Raw genomic sequence first — 24110 nt, 5'->3', positions numbered from 1 at the left:
ACAATGCTAGAATGTGGATGTTGTGGTCTGTGAGTAACAAGTGGCCCTCAGCCTAAAGATACACTGCTTTACCCTGGCTTTTGACAACTGAGATGAATATTTTTAAGGCCCACCTTACTTCTGTAATTGTAAATTGTTTAAAACTGTTTTTCTTTATTTAACTGTTTTTTTAAATTGTAATCCTCTCTGGGGCTTTTGAATGAAGGGCAGGTTGTTGTTGTTGTTAAATAAGTTGCCTACTTTATTTGCACCATTTGTTTTAATTTGCTTTCTTACACTCTGAGTTTTTTTTGTATGTGTAGCACATGCATGTTATCCTCATCATAGACTGAGTAAAAGAGATAAAGAAGATCAACACCCAAACAGAATCACAGGTGTCTTTGGAAGTAAAACAGAGACAGGGCTCCTGGATTGCACTGTAAATTTGGAACAGGGACTTATTAGTGGGTTAGAAGACTAGAGCATAGGGTTTTATAGATTGTCCCACTAGCAAGCGATGAGAAGACTCATACAGCAAACAGAGGAGCATACAATTAATTCATTTATTATAGCCCGGATGTTAATCATTTGCTTTTGCTAACCTTTTGCTAACGTAGATTCCAGTTGAGGAAGCATAGCAGAGGCAGCTGTAATCATCAGTAGATTTGAAAGATTGTTGTTGTGATTATTATTATTAGGCCCACAGAGAGAGATATGGGGAGGCACATAGAACAATACATTACAATGCTATGCAATCCTGCATTGTTTCAGACCCCACCCACTTGGGGCTCTGACTCCACCCACCACTGGCTCTAACTCCACCCACCATTTTCCACAGCCCCTGGTTGACTTTCCTATGGCCTTTAATGGAAAAATAAACGAAGCTTCCTCACCCCTTCCTTTCTGTACGCTGCCATCTGTTCCTTTTTAAACAGAAGATGCCAGAAGTGAACTTGAGACTTTCTGCATACAAAGCTTTTATCAGTGATCTCTGGCCCTTCTTGGAAAGCCGTAATAGCACTTTGCCAGTACACAATGGCAGGATTTTAAGCTGTTTACCTTGCCACAAATTAGGTGTGTGCGTGTGTGTGTGTGGGGGGGGAATGACTGGAATACAATAGGTGGGAAATGACATCATGTGAATTCCCCATTTAAAAAATTGGGTGAACCAAGGGTGGCAACTCCAAAACCAATTTAAGAAGGATACCAAAAAGCCACAAATGATTTGGGGTGCAGGGCAGGAAAAGAGGGTGAAAGCTAAATAAGGATTTGGAACGGAGAAGAATGCCTTTCAGTTAAGTCATGCCCGTGCAGGGGGAATGGGTGTCTACCTGACAGGGCCACCAGAGGCAAATAAGAAAAGGGACAAGGTACAGCTACTGAAATTCCTTCTTTAACACAACTATTAATGATACAGGAGCACTGCGTGATCTCTTCCTTACCTGGCCACCTGGTAAACCTCTCTCCAAACTCGGCCAAACAGAATAACAGATGAAATTTAGTCTGCAGGTTGCTGCCAAATGTTGGCACAATGGGATGAGATTCCATGTGCATTCTGCTACTATCCAGGAAAGAGGCGTAAAACTGAAGAGACCTGGGTCAAACCAAAGGCCCATCCATCCCAGACTATTGTTGCTCACAGCAAAGACCCAGATGCCTCCAAAGCTGCTTCTGCACTAGGGGTTGGGAGTCAATGCTAATCCTATTCAGATTATAGCCACTGAAGTCCATGGCCTGGATGAACTCGGGTTTGTTGATTTCAATTGGTATTCAACTCCTGAGAAACTATTCAGAATGTATAAAGACATTTCAAATGTTTGCTGGAAAATGACAAGAACATGAAGAGACATTTTATCATGTCTGGGGGGGATGTAAAAAAAAAAGCTAAAATATACTGGATACGAACACACAGAATCATAAAGTCATAGAACTGTGGAGTTGGAAGGGACCCTGGGGGTCATCTAATCCAGCGCCCTGCAATGCAATGCAATAATAATAATAGGCTTCAAACCCACAATTCTGAGATTAAGAGTCTCATGCTCTCTGTGGATACAGCAGATTTTAAAGGTTACTGTTCAGTTGAAGCCAGAACTCTTGCTTTTTGGGAGAAGAAGAAGAAGAAGAAGAAGAAGAAGAAGAAGAAGAAGAAGAAGAAGAAGAAGAAGAAGAGGAGGAGGAGGAGTTTGGATTTGATATCCCGCCTTTCACTCCCTTTAAGGAGTCTCAAAGCAGCTAACATTCTCCTTTCCCTTCCTCCCCCACAACAAACACTCTGTGAGGTGAGGTGTATTTTTTTTGTTGCGGGGTCCATCTGTTGCAGTTTACTGTCGTAGCAAATACAGTGGTACCTCAGGTTAAGTACTTAATTCGTTCCAGAGGTCCATACTTAACCTGAAACTGTTCTTAACCTGAAGCATCACTTTAGCTAATGGGGCCTCCTGCTGCCGCGCCACCGGAGCACGATTTCTGTTCTCATTCTGAAGCAAAGTGCTTAACCTGAAGCACTATTTCTGGGTTAACAGAGTCTGTAACCTGAAGCGTATGTAACCTGAAGCGTATGCAACCCGAGGTACCACTGTACAGGACTTAGATCAATAAGGCACCTGATTAGAAGTGCACAAAATTCCATCACAAAGATTGTAATTTATCCGCATAACGTAAACAGAAATTAAGAGAATTATATATACAAAACTTAATACATTACCATTTTTAGTATAACAAGAAATCTTACAGTGCAATTCTATGCATGCTTACCCAGAACTAAGTCCCACTTAAGGCCACATTCTGCCCCATTTCTTTTACCAACAACCAAAACCCAACAGTGAAACCCCCCAGGCGGCTGATTGAGTATACATAATTAATAATAACATATTCAAATCAACCATATGTACAATTCTATATACATTAACACTCCTCACTCCACAAGGTTTATTTAACTTTTAACATTTTAATTGCCCCAAATTGTTCAAATCTACCCAAATAATTCAATATCTTCTCAAACCAATCCTCCTCTTTCTCACTGACCTTAAACCCTTTCCTCCTGTGTATCTTCACAGTTAAATACAGTATTCTAAAATTATAATATTATTCAATTTTTCCTCCATTGGTTCACCCTTAGCTCTTCTGCATTTTTCCAATGACTTGCTATATCCTGTCTGGCCAGTTTTTTTAATATTGGATGGTGGATGGCAACCTGTTGGATGTTGGACGTGCCTGCTATATGCACAAAGATGGAAAGACACAGCCCTGCCCACTATAAAGCTATTGGACTTGGCTGAGATGGCAAAGTTAACATGTTTAATTAGAGAAAAATCATTACTGATATTTGTTAAGGAAAGGAAATTTCTTAAGGACTTTTTGCATGAAAGAGAAAATGAACTTGTAGTAACTGGATTTGAAGATTGAAAAAAATACTGTAGCTACAAGGACAGAGAACCAGAAATCCTTTTGTTGTTTTCTTCTTTATCCTTCTTTAGTTTCCCCCCCTTTATTTTCCTTTTCTCTTGCTTTCTCATACTTTAGGTTTCTCCTTTCCTTGTCTTTTCTTCCTTCTGATTTTGCTCTCTAAGTAGCTGTTTTATCTCAGTATAACATAAAAAACCTTTCTAATGGGTATGTATTTTTTGTATATCATTGAATAAGTATCAATCAATCAATCAATCAATCAATAAAAACCATAAATGTGATTGAGAATTTCTTTCAGAGACATTGCTGCCTCTCGAGATTTTCCATCCTTAGGATCATAACATCTCCATACACAACTCCTACAATTCACACTGACAAACAGCCTCGCACTAATCTAATGCTAATATAGCTAGCTGGTTTTGGGTGGTGGTTATTGCTGGGTTATGGGTTTTTTTTTGCAAATTTTATTATGCTGACAGGGCTATGGTCTTACAGGATCAGCAATATCAGCAGGGCTCTTCTGCTTTTAAGTTCCAGTCCCTTCCTCCATTATTCTAACAGTTTCCCAACTCTCACTTCCTTGCTGCACATAGAATAAGCAATTGATGCTTATAAAACCCATTTCTTCAGCTGCCAAGTAGAGGGGAGACGTTTGGTCCACGTGTTGCACCTAGTTGCAAAAGATCTTGGTGTTTTGCAAAGCTCTCCAAGGCTCAGTGCAAGAGGGTTAAACCACTCTCTTCTTCTCACATCTTCCCCAACCCCATTAACAGGCTGGTCGTCCACCCCATGAGCTAATGCAATATGCATTTTCTAAACTCCTTCCCTTTATGTTATTTGCTTGTTTAGAAGAATTTATAAACTGTGTATTTAAAAAAATCCATTAAGTGGTGAACACAAAACCAAATAAATGAGTTAATATGAAGTATGGATACAAAGTGTCTCCCGGCAGGAATAAACGAATTAATTTTAGTTTCTTGTTTTTCCAGTCTTAAGTTCAGTCCCCCACGTTTCCGCAATAGTTTTGCTTTTTTAAAAACAGTGACAATTCATCAGCATTCTAGTGCGAATGTCTCCAAATGTGCAAACGTTTATGTGCAAGGTTGCCCAAAGTGCAAAGTGATTTCCGCTCTTTTGGTTGTGGTTTTTTTGTTTTGTTTTTTTGTTGGCACATTATTTTCATGCACACCTAACCTTAGCAGATGCATCTTTCGTACACGTTGCTTAGCTGGATAACGGTACTGCAAGCTTCGGAGAGCTGCAGATTTCAAAAGGCGGCTGGGCGCAGGAAAGCACAAAGGAGGTATGTTTGCCTTTAAATGTGAACGAGCTTCAATTCCCCGGTCCCACACACATTCCTAACTCCAGATCAGGTGCAGCTTGGCGCTGAATGACACATAGGGACAGCTCCGAAAGCAGCAGCTCCCTAACTCCTATGAAGAAGAGAAGGGGGTGTATGGAATCCCTCTTGGTTGAGCTGAGCTGCTGAGAGCTCTGCAAACAGTAACAGCGAGGCATCTCAACAGCGAGACATCTCCACTGTTTTGCAAAGCTTTAGCGCAACAAGGAAGTGGTGGGAGGGGGTGTTTGCTTTATCGGCACCGCCTTCTCCTCAGGTCAAACCACAAACACACACAAACACACACACAGACACACGCCCCATTCCACTCTCACCAACCCCGCAGATGTACATCGCTGGATATTTCTGGAGACAGTGTGGAATCACCATTCCAATGTACACTGACAGCCAGCAGCAGAAGAGGGATTCTCCTTCAACCCCGAAGAGTTTTATTATCTCATGCCTAGTAAAATTTAAAGGGACCCCTGACCATTAGGTCCAGTCGTGGCCGACTCTGGGGTTGCGGCACTCATCTCGCTTTATTGGCCGAGGGAGCCGGCGTACAGCTTCCGGGTCATGTGACCAGCATGACTAAGCCGCTTCTGGAGAACCAGAGCAGCGCACAGAAATGCCGTTTACCTTCCCACCAGAGTGGTACCTATTTATCTACTTGTACTTTGACGTGCTTTCAAACTGCTAGGTTGGCAGGAGCAGGGACCAAGCAACAGGAGCTCACCTTGTTGTGGGGATTCGAACCGCCGACCTTCTGATCGGCAAGCCGTAGGCTCTGTGGTTTAACCCACAGCGCCACCCGCGTCCCTAGTCTTATGCCTATCAATATTCAATTTTTAAAAAAAGGTTTTAGCAGTTCTTATTTTTATATGTAAGCCGCCTTGAGTCCAACCGAGGGGAAAAGGCAGGGTATTAATAAACAAATAAACAATAGCGTGGAAGAAGCACAAATGCTGTTTGCCCCCCTCACCCCAGTTGGTATCCAGAGTTATACAGTAGTACCTTGGTTCTCACAAACTTAATCCATTCGGAAAGTCCGTTCCAAAACCAAAGCGTTCTAAAACCAAGGCGCACTTTCCCATAGAAAGTAATGCAAAATGGATTAATCTGTTCCAGACTTTTAACAACAACCCCTAAAACAGCAATTTAACATGAACATTACTATCTAACAAGACCATTGATCCATAAAATGAAAGCAATAAACAATGTACTGCAGTCACAAAATCAATCAATCAATCAATCAATCAGTAGCTGAACTGGGTTCCACACAGTCACACACACAAAAAACAAAAGCATAAAATAAATAGACAAACCTCAGCGTAACACTCAAAACGGAAGTGTGGCACTCAAATCGGAAGCGTAACACTCAAAACGGAGCATGTTCGGCTTCCAAAAAAAGTTCGCAAACTGGAACACTTACTTCCGGGTTTGCAGTACAGTATATGGGTTCCAAGTTGTTTGAGAACCAAGGTACCACTGTACTGATCCCATCTTCCACGTAAGGCCCACTGATAGCCCTGGGGGCAGCGGATTTAGGTTCTACCTTTCTGCATGAGACTAGCTTATTCTTTTTAAATGAATTGTTTATAACACGTTAAATAAAGAAGAGGAAGGAAAGTGGGGGAATCCCATTAGCTCACATTGAGAGTACAATGACCGACCATCCATCCATCTGAATGGATTCTGGCTGAATAGTCAGAAATATTAAGATGACAGTGAATATTTCACCCATATCCATGCACTGAAAAGAATGGGGAAGGATAATCCACCACTCTGCTATATTTTAAGTAGCCAGATGGCTAGGAAGCCTGTGTAGTGTAGCAGGAAACAGGGTACTGAACTTCCTGGGGTTCCAAGTCCTCACACATCCATGGGGCTCCCACAACAATTAGCTCAGGCTAGCCCACCTCACAGGGTCGTTAGGAGGATAAATAACAACCACCACCCCTATCTAGACTGCTCTAAGCTCCCTAGGGGAAGGATGTGGTGCACAAGCAACCAAATGAAAAAAATACAGGTGCATCAAATTTCTTCTGTTTCTCATGTTCATGCGTGCATGAGTGCCATTGCTTATGTGGTCAAAGCCGCAAAAAGCAAGAGGAATGTGTCAGGGGAATCCCCAGGTATGCAATAGTACAAAAAAATACTTGAGGAAATCAATCTGTAAGAGCAGGGACCCCAGGATTAAGCATGCTCAGTGACTACAGACTGACTGCTGGGGGAAGGATGAACTGAAAACGGTGTCAGAGGGGGAACGGAAAATTGGGGGAGAGGGCCCCAAACCACAACATTTTATTGCAGGTCCTAGCTGTTTACATGGCATGCAAGTGTTCTGCCCTCCATTCTGCAAGTCTGTGAACCAGTGGCACCAGGTATATGGGGTGAAGGGGGATTCAGCACCCCAATATTTTTTGGCAGGGCGTGGTGCCCCCTAATATGGAGGGGGCCACCACCCCCTGCCACTGCCAGGAGCCCTCAGTGTGCCCCAGCCCCAGCCCAGGAGCCAGGCGGTGTCTGGGACAAGCGTGTCTGCTTTTGCTTGTCCCAGCCTGGTGCATGCCAGCAGCATCACGTGACACGTCACATCACCGCGCCCCCTCATTGTGGGAGGCAAGTCGGCGCCCCTGCCATGAACACACCATACATGTAAAGCAGAAGGCCCCCACCCAAGAATCTTGGGAACTGCAGTTTACCCCTCACAGCGCTACAATTCCAAGAATGCTTAAGCAACGTCCAGTTCCCAGGATTCCAGGATACGACTGCACAGTCAGGATCCAGCATTATTCTTAAGAGGCTGCCAACCCAATAGCTTGACCATACAACAAATGGAACCTGCAACCAAATCTTGCAGTATGAGTGAGGTATATAACAAGGTATATTCTGCAACGTGCCATTGGGCGTCTCCAGACAACCTGTTTGTTGAACATTCATCTGGGTTTGTTCACAGGGAGATCAGACAACATGGGCTATTTAATGAACATCCATTCTGATTTGTTTGTGGAGAGGCTAGAGAATGTGTCAAAACAAGCTTTATCTCACCCTCCCCAGTGCATTTCCTGTGGGTTTCATCATCATCACCATCAGATTATTTCATAGTTAAAACCATGCGCAAGGCAGCTTATAACATAACAAGATTCACATAATTGCAAGCATAACAAAAGGAATAAGCAATAAATGAAAGGCACCAAAAAGCACACAAACTGAAACAATCGCTACATAAATTGCCCAGGTATGCAATCACAGTGCATTCCACATCGTTCTGCAATTGCTTCCCCCCTGTTACTGCCATCTGGAGAGGCACTCTTGCACCACAATGCAACAAAAGTGGGGCCACCAAAACAAAACCAGAACGTTTCATAGAACCGCAGAATTACAGAGCTGGAAGGGACCACAAGGGACATCTTGCAATGCAGGAATCACAGCTAAAGAGCCATCCAGACTCTGTTTCAAAACCTCCAATGAAGGAGAAGTCAGAAAAGTTGCAGGATTTCAGCAGGAAGCTCTAGGACAGGCATAGGCAACCTCGTCCCTCCAGATGTTTTGGGACTACAACTCCCATTATCTGTAGTTAACAGGACCAGTGGTCAGGGATGATGGGAGTTGTAGTCCCAAAACATCTGGAGGGCCGAGGTTGCCTATGCCTGAATTAGTGCATCTCCTAGACCATGGGTAGGCAAATTAGGCCTTGGGGCTGGATCCAGCCCAACCGCCTTCTAAATCGGGCCTGTGGGTGGTCCGGGAATCAGCGTGTTTTTACATGAGTAGAATGTGTCCTTTTATTTAAAATGCACCTCTGGGTTATTTGTGGGACCTGCCTGGTGTTTTTACATGAGTAGAATGTGTGCTTTTATTTAAAATGCATCTCTGGGTTATTTGTGGGGCATAAGAATTTGTTCATTCCCCCCCCCAAAAAAATATAGTCCGGCCCCCCCACAAGGTCTGAGGGACAGTGGACCGGCCCCCTGCTGAAAAAGTTTGCTGACCCTGTCCTAGACTCTAGAACATGCACTAATAGGAAACAAAGCAGTATATGTCCACCCCAAAACCACTGCAGGTACAAGCTGTATGGAAAGCGAGATGGAGTATAACCAACTGCTGATACTATCATGAGTACACAACCCACAGCACATCTGGAGGGGCCCTGGGCTTCTTCTAGATTCTAGTCAGCCATGCTCACTTCCAGGATACTCCATTCCATTCCACCCACATTTTCCTCTCTCCTGCATGAAGACGTACTTCCTTTCATCTGTCCTGGATCTTCCCACACAGAATCACAGAGTTGGAAGAGACTCCAAGGGTCATCTAGTCCAACCCCACCCCACTGTCATCTCTGTTGAATGTCTACAAGTTCCAGTGTTTATAAAAGGAGAAGGGGAAGTTCCATCCACTTTCTCAAGAGGCATGGATCATTCCTTGCTTTTTCTCTGCTTGCACGCATTTGGTTTAGAGAAAGCACGTTTTGATAAGTCAGCTGGCGGCAGAGGGCGTGTTCTGATATGCCCGCGGTTCCCAAGATTCAGGGCTGCCTGTGCGAATCTGGCATGCTACTGCCAACCCTCTGATCTCTGCTGAACTGGACTAGGACCGCATGGCAAAGATGCCGCAGGCTAGACCCCGAGACAGCGCAGAGGCGCTGCTTCAATTGGCAGGATGGTTTTGTGTGTGGATGGGAGAGCGGCAGTGTGCAGAACTGTCCGGGCTGCTTCTGCACCTCTCTATTGAATAAGCAAGAGAGAGCCAATAAAAGCAGTAGCCTGGCTTGAGCACATGGGGAGGAGTTGTGGCTCCGTGGGAGAGCGCCTGACTGGCATGCAGGAGGTCCTGGGTTCAGCCCCTGACATTTCCAGGTAGGGCTGGGAAAGGCTTGATCATAGAATCATAGTGTTGGAAGGGACCCCAAGGGTCATCCAGTCCAACCCCCTGCAATGCAGGAATCTCAGCTACAGCATCCCTGATGGATGGCCATCCAACCTCTGCTTAGAAACCTCCACAACCTCCTGAGGGAGTCAGTTCCACGTCAGTCTGAAACAAGCCGCTGAAGCCGTCCACTTCCAGAGATAGGTCCCATCCACACTGTGCATTTAGAGCACACCCAGGGCGCCTCTGGAAAGATTCTGGGAACTGTAGTTTTTTAAGGGTGCTGACCTTACAGGCCAGACAATTCCCAGCCCTCCGAGCGACTCTTCAAGTGGGGAGCAGAGGCAACTTCTTAATTTCACCTGTCACTTTTTACCATCCCTTTCAGAACATGCTGCCAGGTCCACTATCCCCATCTACCATAGTGGTGCCTACACTGACCGGCAGCAGCCCTCCAGGATTTCAGGCAGGGGTCTCTCCCCACTAGCTCCCTTTACCTTTAAGCCCTGCCCCATTGAAGGCCCTTCTCTCTGCCCCCCCCCTGCAAACACCTATATAGGCACCTCCTTGATACAAGGGCTGGATATAAATCCATAAATGATCGTGAAGCTGAGAAAGAACCACAAGGAGTGAGAGAGCAGCTCAGTCGGCAGAGCGTAAGGCTCTTCACCTCAGGGCCGCGGGTTCGAGCCCCCCATTGGGCAAAATATTACTGCGTTGCAGGGGGTTGGACTAGATGACCCTAGAGGTCCCTTCCCGCTGTAGAATTCTGTGATTCCATGATGAAGCCTCCGCGGTCTTGGCGCTTGGGGGCTCCCTCTGCAAGCGCGGAAGCCAAGGTTGGAAGCGCCAGGTCCCCCCCTCTCGATTTTCCCCCTGCGCCGATCCCCTTGCCGCGCTAGCCAGGGCGCCACGCACGCGGGAGGCGCCGGGTTCGAATCCTGACATCTTGCCCAGGTAAGGCGCAAGGGATCGGGAAAACGCCCGGAGAGCCTCTGCCAGTCAGTGCCGACCCTTCGCTGAAGCGAAGAGGGGAGCTAGTATTTCCCATAACGCCCTAACTTACCTATGAACGATCGAGGTTTAGAGGGAGGGCGGAGGAAGGGGGGGTTTCTCCCCAGCGTCGTTCGGGCTTCTCACATGCTCGCGAACCCCACGAGAAAGCAGTTGCCTGAGGACCAGGCTGCCTGGGTTTTGTTTAGGCGAAAGTGAAAGTCTTTCCGAAGGGGGAGGGCTTGGTCCGGGGTGACGCCCCTCCTCGCTCCCCCGCACCCCCGTCCCCAAATATTCGCGGTGGGGGGGGGAGACAGATTTCCCCGCACCTCGGGACGCCCCCACTCGCCCGCCCCAGGGGCTCCGCAGCCACGAGCCCAAGCCGCGCTCCGGGGCTCGGTTCCGCCTCTCCACGTGTCCCAGCAATCGGCCAGAAGGAGAGCGGCTCGTGCGATCTCGGAAAGGGCGAGGGTTAGCGCTGAGCATACAGAAATCTTTTGCCCAGCGTGGACTCGAACCCACAACCCCGAGATCTACAATCTTATGCTCTACCGACTGAGCTATTCACGCATACATATTGTTTATGTTTCCTTTTGGGAATGAGGCACAGAGGAGCCTGTGATGTCTTTAGGGTATATGGATTATTTACCATATACCTTAAAGATATATATGGGTCTTGTTTCTCCCTTGGATTCTTCAAGCAGCCTTGGATTCAAATAGAAAGCAAGCCTTGCTCTCAGCTTTCAGCTTTGCTTCTAAGTCACACCCCTGCCAAGTTCTGCTAGAAAACTGGCTTTTGTTCTTCTCACTACCTGCAAGTTGAGAGAGGACCCTTTTGGTATCTAGCACAGAGTCCCCTTTGTTCTCTTAATGGCCCATTACTCAAGCGATTTACCTCATCAGGAAGCTAACCTGGGCTAACCTGGCTTATATTTTAAAATTTGCCGGATCCAGGGATTTAGGATTTGGCATCTACAAAGCTATCAACTTTCCCCTTTTCTTGTGAGGAATCCTATTCGGAATAAGGGAATTTCCCACAAACTCATACACACAGACAATGAGGGAATTTCCCACAAACTCAACACACACACACACACAACACTAGACACCACCTAGACAACACTAGACCACACACAACACCACCTCTCAAGCATTTCCCCTTCCCACAGGTTCCAAATGTTCTGCTCTCGCAAATCTCAGGAGTCCTATAACTCCATTGTTCTTGTCACAAAAAAAACACACACGCTCTTCCCTCTTAGCCATACCCAATGATCTGCCACTTCCTATTTCCTAGAGTCCATTAATTAAATTGCTTCTTCAAAACCATTAAAATCCCCCTACCTCCTGCCCTATGATTCCCCACACAAGCCCTTTAGGGACACAGGAATCTCCGACTTCCTCTGCATCAGAGACCGTTGGCAGTGGCGTAGCGTGGGTTGTCAGCACCCGGGGCAAGGCAAGTAATTTGTGCCCCCTAACCCGTGGATTTGCGCCCCCTAACCCTAACCCCCAGATGTTGCGCCCGGTGCGGCCGGCCCCCCTGCACCCCCCACGCTATGCCACTGACCATTGGCATATCCAGCTTCCACTGGTCTTGAATGGGTGGGTTGTGGCCTGGCCCAAGGCAGGTCCAAACAGGAGCATTGCCACCATGAAAATATATGGAGGGAGGGAAAATTAATAAATGGGTCCCACAAATGCATGCTTTGGGTTAAAAGTGGGTCCAGGGGTCTGAAAATACCTGGTTTACATGGCAGAAGCAGCCCTTCAGGGTTCCTGGCAAGAGATATTCCCAGTCCTGACACGAGGGGCTTGAGATGTGGGGTACTGGCATACCACACACAGCCCACTTAAGGGTCGCCTGGGGACGGTTTCCCATTGCCTTCTCCAAGACCTTCCCTGACCCTGGGTACTGTACTTCCCATGCCTTTTCTAAGAAGCAAGAGAAAGTGCCCAAACTCAAGACACAGTCCCCCCCCTCAAGGTCAACAGTGGGCCATGTTGCAAAGCTGTGGGCCCCCCTCCCTCTTTCTGGCCTCACCACAGGGTCCCTGTGGGGGTCTGGGGTTAGGAAAAGCATCTGGGAGGTTGAGGAATCTGGGAGAAAGTTGTGGCCAAGGAGTTGGGAGGGAGAGATGGTGGCAAAGGGGGAGCAGGAGGGGGGAGGAAGGGGGCTGGTGTTGCTGGCAGAGCGCAGCGTTCAACACAGGTCTGGCCCCCCCATGCATGGATGGACCTCAGGGTGTAGAGGGTGCAGAAAAGCTGAATCTAAACAAGACAGGGTCAGGGATCGGAGGGGGGGCGGCGGCAAGGGCATAGCCACTCATACCCGTGCCAGAAGAAACATGGGGCAAGGGGGAAAACTGCTCAGCCCCATACTATCTAGGCATGGGACAAGTGCAAGTCAGAGGCTGCTTGCCACAGTCATGTTTGTTCTTATGGCTGGCCCTTGGAACTCAGCCAAGCCGTAGACCCTGGTAGTCTCCAACTCCAACTTTCCCTTCTATGGGGAAATGGCTGGCGATGGGGGGGAAGTCCTTTCTAGAATTATCTCCTGATAGGGCAATTACCCCCTTCATGGATCACTGCCTTGCTTTTGAATTATGGTGCTGGAGGAGACTCTTGGACTGCAAGAAGATCAAACATGTCCATTCTTAAGGAAATCAGCCCTGAGTGCTCACTAGAAGGACAGATCCTGAAGCTGAGGCTCCAATACTTTGGCCACCTCATGAGAAGAGAAGACTCCCTAGAAAAGACCCTGATGTTGGGAAAGATGGAGGGCACAGGGAGAAGGGGACGACAGAGGACGAGATGGTTGGACAGTGTTCTTGAAGCTACCAGCATGAGTTTGACTAAACTGCAGGAGGCAGTGGAAGACAGGAGTGCCTGGTGTGCTCTGGTCCATGGGGTCACGAAGAGTCGGACACGACTAAATGACTGAACAACAACAACAAGGGCAATTACACCTCCATGCAAAATTTAAAAAGCAGAGGTCTTGTGATCTTTTGCAAGAATAACCTTGTGAAAGACCTCTCTATTCTTTGTTGCTGTTGCTGTTCGAAAGGATGATATATGAAGACCTTTTGGACCTCCCCTTGCTCTGTCCTAGATAATTGTTGACTGAACACGTCTGCTAATTTCCATTGGGCAGCAACAGCCTTCGCAAAATGTGACCGCTGCCAGATCCAGGGCCGATGGCATTTTTTTTTCTCAATGCAATCACAAATTGTTGAAAACATAGCATCAAAATCGCATTAAAATTTGTGGCGCAAAAATAGGAAAGGAAACAAGCCAAACATGACAGGATTTATTTGCAGGTCTTAGCAGCAGGGTGAAGAGGGGAAATCTTGCAAATGTTCCTATTCCTCTTGTTCGTCTCAGTCACTAAGTAAGCCAGCCAGAGTTCTTTGGGCTGTCCAGCACAGAAGAGAGTGGAATTCTCAAATTCTCATGATCTCTGGGAAAGATGCTCTTCTTAATACACTCAGGGTGTGTTTCCACACTCCCTATTTTGGGGTGGGATTCAGCCACAAACTGGCAAATCCAGGTTGCACAGTTATCGTTGATGTGGAGGTTCTGCACAGCAGCACTCCCACCCTTTCCAAAATCAGACTTTTTGTGATAAGGGAAAGGATGGGGAAATGCTCTGAAAGGTGTGGGATGTGACACTTGCTTTGAGGCAACGTCATCTAATCTCCCTGCAAACAAATCCAAATGAATGCTGTTGCCATCTATTCTCCCTTCTGGCAAATGCTCAACAGGACAGGTATTCTGGAATCTCCTGAATAATATAGAATATTTTCTATTACTTAGAGCAGACCAGAGCTCCAATGGCCTAAATTAAACTGAAATACAGTAAGCCCGCAATTTATGCCAAATTAACTTGTGGACATTCAGTTTTGCATGTGTAGCCAAAAAAGGGGGGGAAAGGGGGACGTGATTCTGGGAAAAATCACGTTGGCGACCCAGGTAAGCCCTGCCCTGCATAATCAATCGCATGATGTGACACACACACGCTATTTGAATGGCAATGACCATCAACTGGTGGGAGCAGCCCCCTCAAATAATTTATTGAGGGGGGTGCAGACCCCTCAGCCCCTAGGAATTGGCTCCTATGCTCATCTTAATATAACCACAAGCAGCTGCCTCTCACTGGGGGCTTACGGGGGATTAAGGGACAAGACTCCGGGGTCAGGAGGTTATGTCACAAGGAGAGACTTGACTTCTGACAGGCTTCTGACCTCTGTGCATTCTCTCCTCCCCGTAAGGAAAATAAGGGTGCATACTTAAAGGTAAAGGGACCCCTGACTGTTAAGTCCAGTCGTGACCGACTCTGGGGTTGCGGCACTCATCTCGCTTTATTGGCCGAGGGAGCCGGCGTACAGCTTCCGGGTCATGTGGCCAGCATGACTAAGCCGTTTCTGGCGAACCAGAGCAGCGCACAGAAACGCCATTTACCTTCCCGCCAGAGTGGTACCTATTTGTCTACTTGCACTTTGACGTGCTTTCGAACTGCTAGGTTGGCAGGAGCTGGGACCAAACAATGGGAGCTCACTCCGTCGCGGGGATTCGAACTGCCGACCTTCTGATCAGCAAGTCCTAGGCTCTGTGGTTTAACCCACAGCGCCACCCGCATCCCTTACTATACCTTTAAAGCACATTCAAAGCACGTTTCCCACCACAAAGAATTCTGGGCATGGTAGTTTGCCCCTCGCAGAGTTCTTGTTCCCAGCAACCCTTTACAAACCACAGCACCCAGGATTCTTTGAAGGAAAGAATGTGCTCTGAGTGGGCTCTAAAGGGAAATAGTATGTTGGCTGTCAGACAATAAAAGGGCCGTGTTTGGTGGAAATAATGGAAGTGGGGTGGGCAGCCAAGCTTAGGGGCTGAACACGTAGGAGTTCAGGTTAGATGGCTGTCACCATCTCAGGGAATCAATATTTGCTCTGTGTGGGTGTAAGGAGAAAGTATGGACAGGAGAAGGGAACTTTCCCTGGGGAAATCCCTAGAGCCAGATGGGTGGGACTTGACTCTCTGTGTGGGTGCGAAATTGTTTGTGTTTTCTGATAACCCTTGTTATTGTTAATGCTACTAGCTGTGGGTGGCAAGAGCACAGAAGTCTCCACATTCTTGCAACCAGCCCTTTACTCTCATATCAAGGATGACTTACGAGGCTGGAGCTGGTGGCTTATTTCTTAATCCCACAAAAGTCTGAAATAGAGCAGAATGAGCTGTAAGCGTTGTCTGGAGTCAATGAGCACTAACAGAGCATTGGGTAACCCTCCGCCCCCCCCGAACCGCTGCGCCACCAGTTTTGATTAGAATTCTTGCAGTGACAGTCGCTTGGCCATAGAGATATTTCTAGTACAGTGGTACCTCATCTTAAGTACTTAATTCGTTCCAGAGGTCCGTTCTTAACCCGAAACTGCTCTTAACCTGAAGCACCACTTTAGCTAATGGGGCCTCCTGCTGCCGCTGCGCCACTGGAGCACGATTTCTGTTCTCATCCTGAAGCAAAGTTCTTAACCTGAAGCACTATTTCTGGGTTAGTGGAGTCTGTAACCTGAAGCATCTGTAACCTGAAGCGTATGTAACCCAAGGTACCACTGTATACGAACATAGGAAGTTGCCTTTTGTTTCCAGTGAACATACATATAAATGCCAGTGGATTGGCAGGGGGCTGGACTAGATGTCCTCTGATGTCCCCTCCAGATCTGATTCTGTGGCCATGAGAAGCGCGAACCGGATCCTTAAAAATGTTACCTGCTTGCACCAACCATGTTTTAACAGAGCATTTGTCAAAGACAAAAAGAGATCAGAACAGTGATTTACCAGGAACCAGAAGAATAGGGACTGCGTAAGCCTTGATAATTGTAGCTTGTTTAAAGGGTAGCAAAGAAATGACGGCAGGTTTCGCTTTTATAGGCATACAAAAGAGTTTATGTTAGAGAAACAGCTAGTAATACATATGCAACATTTTGCAGATGACTATGGGGACACCCCAATACCATGTTTTGTCCAAACATCCTTCCCCACAAAATTACATATTTGCTGAAGGCTCTATTGTGCTGTCTATCTGCTTGCTAGGCTCAGTTCCTGTACAACTGCCTATCTTCCACTGATATTAATGCTAGGAGGATATTTGGTTAATGATAGGCTAGAAAAATAATCCTACAAGTCTGCCTACATGATTTTATAACCTGTTTCCGAAATATATCTTGGCAACTGCAGGTGTGCAAATTTCAGTTCCTCATTTTCCCCATCTTAAATCCAGTTCTCCACACTTCATATGCTCATTTTTGTATGCAATTTTGCTTAATATGCTCAATTTTGTTTGCTAAGCAATTTCCCTGGATGCAATACATTTTTATATATATTCACTAATGCATTCAGTTATAGGCACACTTTGCACTGGTATATGTGCTTTTTATGTGCATTACTTGGCTGTCTTTTAAGTTTGTATCTCATTTCAGAATGTGCAGCCCACCCTGGGACCTTAGAATGAAGGACAGATAATAAATCATCATTATAAATTACGTAAGTTCACCTTTCAGCGTGTGAGCATGTGAAAGATAAAAACAACAACATTATCGTTTAAAAATAATACAGCTGTTTGTGCAAGGCTGTTTGTGCAAAGCATTTTTTTGCACTGTCCACATGGCACTGTGCTCAAAATGCCAGAATACCAGAGTTCTCTGAGAAGAGGGATTGAAAGTTCAAGCACTCTGGGAATTGTAGCTCTGTGAGGGAAATAAGTGTCCCCTGACAACTCTCAGCACCTTTAGCAAACTACAGTTCCCAGATTCTTTAGGGGAAGCTGTGACGGTTGAATGTTGCATCACAGGGCTTGAAATGTGTTGTGTTTCAATGGTCAGACTTAGGAAGCCATGGTTCAAATCCCCATCACAAATCCCAGTCTCCTCCCCCATCGTTCAGCCTGGACACCAAGGTCCTCCTCTGAGGATCTTCTGCTCTTTTTTTACTGTGAGAAGCCAAGTTACAGGGAACCAGGCAGAGGGCCTTCTCGGTAGTGGCACCCACCCTGTGGAACACCCTCCCTTCAGATGTCAAGGAGATAAAGAATTACACAACTTTCAGAAGACATCTGAAGGCAGCCCTGTATTGGGGTTTTTTAAAAAAATGTTTCATGTTTTTATTATGTTTTTAGATATGCTGTAAGCCACTCAGAGTAGCTGGGGAAACCCAGCCAGATGGGTGGGGTATAAATAAAATAATAATAATAACAACAACAACAATTACAGTGGAACCTTTGTTTTCAAACTTAATCTGTTTCTGAAGACCGTTCGACTTCCAAAACGTTCAAAAACTGAGGAGCATTGGGCAGTCAGCAAAATCAATTGCGAAAAAAGAAAAACACGCAGCGGAAGCTGTTCGACTTCTGAGGCACATTCAAAAGCGGAAGCAATTACTTCTGGGTTTTCGGCATTCGGCTTCCAAAACGTTCGGCTTCCAAGACGCTAAAAAACCGAGGTTCCACTGTATTATCGAAGCTGCCAGAGTGACGGTGAGCAATCGCTGTCTCTCAACCCAGAATACCTCGCCGTGTTGTGGGTTTTTTTGTGTGAGGTAAAAAGCAGGAAACTAATAAGTAATTTCCAAATTCTTTGGAAGAAGCCTGGAAGAAAAGAAGTGTAACAAACAAAATACTTACGGGAAAATGGAGTTGTTCCAACGAGATGCCAGCACTTCCTGTTCAAGACATTGTACTTTTACCTACTTTTCACTACAACGAAGTAATCATAGGGCCAATCCAGGGTGAAAAGTGGAAAACAAGGTGCTTTTGGAAAAAAAATGGAAATGAGACAATTCTGGGTAAGTCGTGACTCTTTGTGGGCTTCCTTTGGTAAACCAATATTGTTTAACCACTCTTACTGTAACTGAGCTGCTGGGAGAATAAAAGGATGGAATAAGATGTTGTTAAGTATTTTTGATAGCAATGAGATATAATCATATTAAATATTGGGTGGGGTTGTTAGTACAGTGGTACCTCAGGTTACAAACTTAATTCGTTCCGGAGGCCCGTTCTTAACCCGAAACCGTTCTTAATCTGAGGTGCACTTTCACTAATGGATCCTCCCGCTGCTGCCGCGCCGCCAGTGCGTGATTTCTGTTCTTATCTTACCACTGTACAGTGGTACCTCAGGTTACATACGCTTCAGGTTACAGACTCTGTTAACCCAGAAATATTACTTTGGGTTAAGAACTTTGCTTCAGGATGAGAACAGCGTGCTCTGGCGGCGCGGCAGCAGGAGGAGGCTCCATTAGCTAAAGTGGTGCTTCAGGTTAAGAACAGTTTCAGGTTAAGAACGGACCTCTGGAATGAATTAAGTACTTAACCCGAGGTACCACTGTATATGTAATCTTAATAATTCTTACAGTAACCCAGCGGCATGTGCCATTTTTATTATCTTCATCTGGTATTTATTATTTAACAGGTTTAGAAACTGCATCATGGCCAGAGGCCAACTCCTAAAAGCCACAGAAACATCTTTAGAAAACTCAAAAGAACACAAAAACCAGAGTTTATGGAAAACAATAAAATAATCTCTGCTCCGCAAATAGGCAGTTAATATTCCATAGGTGCTGAGTCACTCCCCTCACCCGCCCCCCTGAAAACCTGGAATAAAAATGTCTTCAATAGGCCCTTAAACATCATGGCTTCAGGTGCCTATCTAGTTTTAGCTTGCGATTGAATCTAGAGGGCTGGAGCTGCAACACTAAAAGCCCAGTTGCTACTGCAAGCTGAGCACACCTCTGGGACATGAGACATTGTAAGTGTGTGTGTGTGCGCGCGTGCACCCACGAATAGCATCTGTCTTGCACTTAAAAAAAGAAACAGCCTAGAAGGGGGGAAATGTGAATCACATCGGTATCACGATGCTGAGGAAAGAGGTTGGTGGTAAAGTTTTCCTGCATAGGCGCCGGCTCCAGAGGGGGCAAGGCTCTTTGGGCCCCCTAAAACTTTTTTTTTAGGGAACCGGGGGCTCCCATTGTCAAGGCTGAATGTGGGGCCAGGTGCAGAGCGACATCGTGCACGTTGCACATGTGACATCAGGACATTGTGAGATGTTGCGTGCACGATGTCAAGACACTGCGTCAGACCCCCTCAGTGTTTTTTGTGCCTCTGTTTTCCTTATCTACATGTCCCAATCCTCAAAACTGCAGTTTGCACAATGGAAACGGTGGGTGGGGAGTTTGATTAGGGAAATGTGTGGGATGTGATACATAAGTAGCAGTCAAGTACAGCATTCCGTGTTTTCCTAGAGTGGACATGCAGGGGAATGTTTGGTCCAGCCAGTTGAAAACTTCTGGTTTCCTCCTGGCTGGGACATGCTTCCTTTTGCATGTGACTAGAGGTGGGTGTGACCTTACCTGTCCAGGTAACGAAAAGGCAAGTCACGCAGCACGCCCTCTCTCTTTGACCTCCTCTGTCGTTGGAGCAGCTTTTAGCTAGAATTGCTCTGTTGGCTTTCAGCCAACACAGCACACCGGGATTATCTACATATGGGATAGATCAGGGGTCAGCAAACTTTTTCAGCAGGTGGCCGGTCCACTGTCCCTTAGATCTTGTGGGGGCCTGAACTATATTTTGAAAAAATAATAATGAACGAATTCCTATGCCCCACAAATAACCCAGAGATGCATTTTAAATAAAAGGACACATTCCACTCATGTAAAAACACCAGGCAGGCCCCACAAATAACCCAGACAGGCATTTTAAATAACAGGACACATTCCACTCATGTAGAAACACGCTGATTCCCAGACCGTCCGGGGGCCGGATTTAGAAGGCGATTGGGCTGCATCTGGCCCCCCGGGCCTTAGTTTGCCTACTCATGGGATAGTTCCACATGTATATACTTTGTAACTAAGTCTGCCTTCAGAGATCCAACAGATGATGTGAGTAAACTTCTTTTATATACTTTACACAAGATTGTGGCGTGTTTATTCTTTGAAGAGGGACATAAGGGAGATTCCCAGGAACCTAATATTGAGAGGCTTAAACAAGCCTGCAACCAGCTATCCGCTGTGCATTTAAAAGGGGAATATAAAACTCTGCTAAGTTATAGAACTTGCTAGCGCAAGTTAGGAAAATATTAATAAACAAAATATCCTCTCCTGCCTCCCTGAACATTCCCACAAAATGGTGCTGGGGAAAAGATTACGACCCTCTTGACCCAATTCACTTTCCGCAGGTCGTGGTCCTCTCTTTGAAGGGCTGTCTGCTTTAAAGCTAAAGAACCTAATCGGGGAGGAAGCAGGAGGGGCTTGAAGCTGCCCATCACTAGTTAGTACATCCAGACAGCAGGTGCATCAGGCCTGCAGCAGGTCACCTGTTTACCATCTTACCTGCTCCAGTGAGCTAGGTTGTATTTCTTTGGAAATCCTAGCAATTCCTTCTACATTTGCACCCATTACTAGCACATGCAGACTTTATGCAAATACATGCCTTCCTTTGGTGATGCATAACCATAGGCGCCGACTCCATGGGGCCTGAGGGGGCCCGAGCCCCCTCAATAATTTTTTTGGGGGGGCTCAGCCCCCCCAATAATCTCGGGTGCCCCTCCAGCAGAGCGCCGCCGCCGTCCCCTGCCTCCTCCCCACCTGCTCCCTCGCCAGCCAGCCAGCCAGCCGCGCGCCCTAACCGGAGAGCCCCGGCTGTCCCCCGCGAGATTAGGGAATCCTCGCTGTTTCGCCGCTTCGCAGCACCAATGCCGGGGGGAATTTCCTTCCTCCTGGTGGTTTCAGCCCCCGCGAGAACAGGGGAATCCCGACCGGCCACGCCTCCGAGCCAGCCAATCGGCTGGCTGGGGGGCGTGGCTTTCCCTATTTAGGGCCGGAGCAGAGGGGGCTCGCCCTCTCTTCTCCGGCTAGCCCCCACGTTTTCGGAGGTTCCTCTGAGGTTCGATACGATACTTGACAGGGCCGCCCCTCCCCCAGCCCAAAATGCACAGGGAGGGGCGGGCTGCATGCCTCCTGCCCTCCCTCCCGAGCAAAAGCTCCACCCAATTTCCTTTGGAGCTGATTAATAGGCGCAGCACGCTCTCCCCTATTCGCTCACGAGGAGGCGGCGCCACTTTATTTGCATATTCATGAGCTTATTTATTATTCATGAGCTTTCCCGGGCCCCCCCCAATATTTTTTATAAGTCCGCGTCCCTGTGCATAACTCGCCACCCTACCAAAGCTCAGCATCCCCAGAAAATGTCAGCCCCACAACCTGCTGCCTTTAGCCATAGAAGCAGTTGTACTTGATGCCTGGGGCTCAGTCCTGGAAAATAAGAAGCGAGGCAGGAAGAAAGTGTTAGGATATTGATGTTCTGTTCCACCTAAACAGCTGTGTGGAGCTGTTGTCTGTTTACATTCCAGCACAGCCTGCTGGGAACTTCCGTTTGTGTATGGCTTTTGCTTTATGCCGCTTCTTGCTTGGACATGAAGGAGAGCAGACATGTTTTCTTTGTCCTGAATAAACTGCTTGTAAATATGCTTTACATATGCCTTTGTCCGCGCTTCCGCCGTGAAGAGTTTATCATCTCTGCAGGCTCGCGTGCTCAGCTTCTGAAGCTCTGAGTCACAGTTTTGATGCAGAACCGAGGACTGGAGTTCGACCGGCTGCCGGCCAGTGAGCTGGAGCCATCTGGGGGTCTGCCAATTGCCCCCGTTCCCAAAACAAAAAGGCGCTCTGAAAATGTGCAGGGGAGCAACCTGTCCCTCCAAGCCTAAGGTTAAAGGAGATGGCTTTTAGGTTATGGGTTGGGATGTGGTTTCCATTCCTGGTAGGCTTCAGCACACCCCCTCTTAGAAATCAACCACAGGTTTCAACACCTCAGCCTCTCTTCCTCTGACTGCGCTCCAGCAGCCAGACACTTCGCAGAACATTCAACTTGGTGGTTTTGAGGTAAAAGGTTTTCTGCGTTTCAGTGCCGGAAGTGCACAGCTCAAAAGAAAAGAGGCAGCAAATAAACACACATCGAAATAGCAGCAACAAAGCGACCCACAGGACGAGTGTTGAGGCGGAAAAGCTTGGAGGTGGGTGTGTTTCCAAAGGGCAAACCCAAGCCGGGGGGTGGGGGGAGGAAGGCTTGTGACAATGGCTTTTGTTAAAACCCATCACCAGCTCTGTGTGTATCTGTGTGCAAGAGGCAGTGTGGTGCAGTGGTTAGAGCGCTGGACTAGGACCTGAGAAAGCAGGGTTCAAATCCTCACTCCGCCATGAAGCTCACTGGGTGACCGTGGGCCATTCACTTACTCTCAGCTTGATTTACCTCACAGGGCTGAGCGGTCCTTTGGCAGATTCAAGCCAATTATTAACAGAGATTGTGGCTAGATTTCCCTTTCTGGTTGCAAAAAGGTGAAATCTCACCTGATTAAGCCTACCCTGTCTGGCTACTGTTCTCATAGATTACAAATCTAGCTGTGTCATTTCCCCCCTCAACTCATTTTTAGGTCCATCAGTTCTTACACCCAGCATTCGGTAACCACTGAGCATTCGCTGCTCGCATTGGTCTGAGTTTTGGGGGGAGAGGGTGATCCTTTGGGTTTTTTGTTTTTTTAAAAAGAAGAGTTGTTGTACTTCTGCAATTATTTCTTCTGTTATATGTTGCTTGAATAATGACACTTGCCTTTCTGTTTCCCCCCTTATTCTGTTTGATATGAAGTGTTATATTTATTTGATAGATACATGGTCTGCATTCCTTATACTGTAATGTATTGTTCTTCTGTTAATGCAGGGATGGGAACAGGGTAGGATATGGGGGACTGAGAGAGTGGGGTGGGTGAAATCGGGGCTTGAATGTGTTCACTGAGAAAGGGAATCCCCTGACATTGTGTTGATTTAGCTGAAGTTCCCACAGTGGTAGAACAATTGGGAAAACCCCATTACTGAGCCTATGAAAGTGCCTTGTCAGATCATCAGTGACCATAACAGCATTTTTTCAAAAAGCAAATAAATAAATAGATCTATTGGCTACAGCCCTTGCAAGCTTCCAGGAACAGATCTTTGCAAGCTATGCAGCCTTTCCATTTATTTAAGGGATTAAGTCAGGGATTGAATTCGCCAGCTGGTATATATAATTCATGTGCTCTCTTGCTGAACTCTCACACGCCTTCCCATTCTGGTAAAATTTCCCCAAACTTAGTCCCAAACCAGGAAACTTCTTTGGTTTCACAGGGCAGGACCTAAACTTGAGAAAAGTGATAAAAGCAGATTCTTAACAGCACATAGGAAGTCACAATCTTTCCCAGATTTAACTGTCAATCCCTTTGACCTGGGAACTCTGGGAATCGTATTTTTATACACAGGTGAATAGAAATTTCCCCAGCAACTATCAACACTTCTAAATAAACTACATTTTTATCCATGTAGTATGTGCATTTTTGTACACATTATACGAATTGAGAACGGTGTTGCAAAATTCGAAGTGTGAATTTCGAAGGCAGGCTGCATCTTCGTTTCTGCATTGTTTAGGGAGCAGGAATTGGGTAGAATTGCCTTTAAAAATTCT

General features: G+C 46.5%; 1 long non-coding RNA gene across 1 annotated transcript in view; it reads left to right on the top strand.

Moving 5' to 3' along the window:
* Positions 1-24110, top strand: part of LOC309355345 — a 37459-nt gene that overhangs the window by 4810 nt on the left and 8539 nt on the right. Inside the window, exons 2-3 of the long non-coding RNA XR_014162508.1 lie at positions 17059-17122; positions 18221-18418. This is a non-coding gene — a long non-coding RNA (uncharacterized lncRNA). The remainder of the gene's footprint in view (positions 1-17058; positions 17123-18220; positions 18419-24110) is intronic.

Source organism: Podarcis melisellensis, assembly GCF_964234715.1.
Source record: "Podarcis melisellensis genome assembly, chromosome: 13".
Lineage (NCBI taxonomy): Eukaryota > Metazoa > Chordata > Lepidosauria > Squamata > Lacertidae > Podarcis > Podarcis melisellensis.
The sequence above is the reverse complement of the archived record's forward strand: the minus strand, read 5'-3'. Positions and strand labels throughout refer to the sequence as shown.